Source organism: Rhopilema esculentum, chromosome 7 (assembly GCF_057945365.1).
Source record: "Rhopilema esculentum isolate cy_ngs chromosome 7, ASM5794536v1, whole genome shotgun sequence".
Lineage (NCBI taxonomy): Eukaryota > Metazoa > Cnidaria > Scyphozoa > Rhizostomeae > Rhizostomatidae > Rhopilema > Rhopilema esculentum.
Window position 1 is genome coordinate 3,263,314 of NC_142821.1, and position 3,151 is coordinate 3,266,464.

Sequence of the window (3,151 nt, forward strand, 5' to 3'; positions counted from 1 at the left end):
AGATTGCTAACGGAACCGTATACTCAGAGCTTTGGCAAGAGAATGGATTAAGAGCACATTAAAAATAGGTTGGCTATCGAGAGGTATTAAACTTATAATTACTGGTTCAGCGAGAAAGGCCTTCTGGTTGTGTGTAAATGACCATGTAACAGGTCATGCAAATAGTAAGCATACAATTTTTACTAACAATACTTACCTTCAGGACAATTTTCAACATGAAACCGCTCCCTTGAATAATTGTATCAATACATATGCCGATATTGTGATAATACAGAGAACCCATGTGGTAAACAAATCGCCCGCTCTCGCACCAAAGTGATTTTGGGGAGTCTGGAGCCGAAGGTTGCTCTGTCACGCTACAACCGAAATGTCCCCTGTGATGAAATTCTAAGAACGAAACCGGAAATAATTGCTATATCTTGACAGGAGTAAAAAACCAAATCGATTTTTTGTTGAAACTAACTTTTGAAACTGAGAGCTTACCTCATGACCCAAGCTAATCGTCTTCTTACCCAGACAGGAACTTTATACACAGCTACAGTATACTTCTGGGAGCAATTTTCAGCATACTGTATAATCAACCTACCCACTTATGTTACATAGCAAGTAAATCATGTCATCAAATAAGTCATTTTTACCCTGTAAAGGTATATAAATTGTTAGTGTCGAAAGTATAACAGGGCAAGCAAAGAGATTTGTCACTGAAGTGAATACGCTTTTGAATTTTTAAATACCCTTCCAGACAAAAAATTTACGTGTAACTAAATTGAAACTAAAGCTGATAAGTAAACTTTTCCTAAAATTCACTCCTCGAGTTCATCATTTTGTTTTTCGATATGGACCTATTCCATCGCCAGGATACTATTGAGGCTCATATGATATTGGCTCTGGTGGATAATGTCGATCTATATCTTGCCAAAGCCTTTTCCATTTAATTTTGGCATTTTCAATTTGGCAATTTAATAAACTGCCACCTTTATCGTTGGATTAGCATTCATAATTAATTTAGCATCAATTGACTTTAAAGAAAGTAACGACAAGCAGTTTTATAAAATTTGATTCCTGCAAGAAGGTTTAATATCTACGAAACTTTTCCAAACTTTAATTTTAGTCTTACAAATATGAAAGTTTTTTCCGGAGACTCTGTTACATGCACATACAAATAATCCAAACACATAAAAAGTCTACTGAGGCAGCTGCGAAAAGACTTTCTTTGATTAATGAAACGATTAGGCTTGCCTATCATACAACCACATAGATATAAAAACAAACAATGTCGAAAGTAACTGCATATAAAGTAAGTAATTAAAACTAAGTTAAGGGTTTGTTTTTTAAATAACAAATATATAGAGATATGTTTGCAGCATGAATAAAGTAAGCAGCGTTTTTATCTTCAGATACTGTTGTGAATTAAGTGGGGATTCATCGTTGAAGCAACAGTCCAGATGTCGTCGCCAATTTACAGCTGGTACTGTCACCCGGAAAACAAACTGACAAAAATCAGTGTCGATTGGAGTCTGTGATAGTATACTGGGCAAATTGTTTTAGAGTCAAAGGAAGGAAAACAGAAAACAAGTCATTATATGTTCTAAAAATCAAATTAGAGTTTAGCATGACAATTAAAGTAGTTGAAAAAACAGTATGTTAAGGAAAACTTGGCAGTAAAGTTGCCAGCAGACACAGGGATAGTGATCAATAATTAACCTTAGAACTGTGCAACTACCGGGTCAGATATCCAGCATTCCTTTTAAAATGAAGTGGGCGAAACTGTTACCACCTGACGGCTGGGAAGCAATTAAGTGACCTTTTTGTAGCACTTCCTCGTTCAGGAGTCAAATGCGGTAAGCCAATGGCAGCTGTTCCCTCCCAGGTGCATATTGAATTAGCGATGCCATTTTCAATAGGATAACAGTGGTGTCAACGATGCCATAGGAACGAGAGGATATGAGGAAGTCATATTTCTAATGATTTACTTCACTTCTGTGATAATCTCAAAAAATGAGACATTGCAAGCTCTATGATTGCTAGATTGTTGATTTTCATTGCTATACCTGAATTTGACTTCAATGAAATTTATGGTTTGATAACGTTAAACTCTTTAGATGCAGTAGAATACTGACGTAGGAGTAATACGACCCAAAATACGATTTGCAATACAATACGACTTGCAATACAATACGACTTGCACAAGTTATTTTTGTTGGTTTCGATGGTAATGTTTGAGGTTTAGAAAGTGGATTCTTGATGTTTGGAGTGTATGATTCTCACATTACTGATTATGGTCACCAAATATCTGAATACATTTTTCAGAATGTTTTCAGTTCAACTAAATCAACAAGGTGAAAATATTTCAAACAAAATACGATGTGTGGCCATAACCATAACTAGCCTTTTAAATCATGGAATAATTAAATGTAAAGCTAGAATCGCCAAAATGAAACAAAGGAAATTGCTATTCTTGATTCTTTCACATTTCAATACGCTTATGCTGAAGACTGACCTCAGAGGCTCAATTTGATATCGATGCCTTTCTCAAGACATATGTTTTAGGAGAATAAACATTAAAAGGAATTGTGTGTAGATTTTAGGATACTCGGAGAAAACTATAATGCACAAAATGTCCCTAAAACGACAAATATCATGAAGAAGGACCAAGCTAAAACATGTTCAAGTATATATAAACAACTTTTCTTGCGCTGAAATTGGGTTAAAAATAAGCACTACATGTTCCAAACATAGAATTTGGTCCTAGATAAAGTTCTTTTGATATTTAATGACATTTATTGATTAAGAGAAACAGTTTTTCTTTTTTGTAGTCGCAGAAGAACAGCTAGCTTCTCATCAATAGTAGAGTAGCATTTTAATAAGCTTGATTTGCGAGTAATTTAAGTGGGTAAAAGATTTTGAAAGTATTTAGAATAATTCAGAATAGCAAGTGATAACAATGTTTAAAAATATCGCAGGTGATTTGCATAGGTTTGACCAATCAGAACAAAGTTTTCCCAATCCAGGCGCGACGAGGAAAATTATCGACTAAGTGCCAAAGAACTAATTATATTCGGAGCTTGCAAAACCAACAACTCTAGGCCCTTTAAAATTGGGTTGCTAAATTGGGGCCCATTTAGAGGCAATACAAGTAGAAACTGAAAGA

General features: G+C 34.9%; 1 protein-coding gene across 1 annotated transcript in view; it reads right to left on the reverse strand.

Annotated features, from left to right (window-relative positions):
- LOC135683393 (RNA-binding protein Musashi homolog 1) overlaps nucleotides 1-326 on the reverse strand; it is a 105,335-nt gene extending 105,009 nt beyond the window's left edge. The window contains exon 1 of the mRNA XM_089109315.1: nucleotides 197-326. The gene's annotated coding sequence lies outside the window, so the exon portion shown is untranslated. The remainder of the gene's footprint in view (nucleotides 1-196) is intronic.
- Between the last annotated feature and the right edge of the window lie 2,825 nt (nucleotides 327-3,151).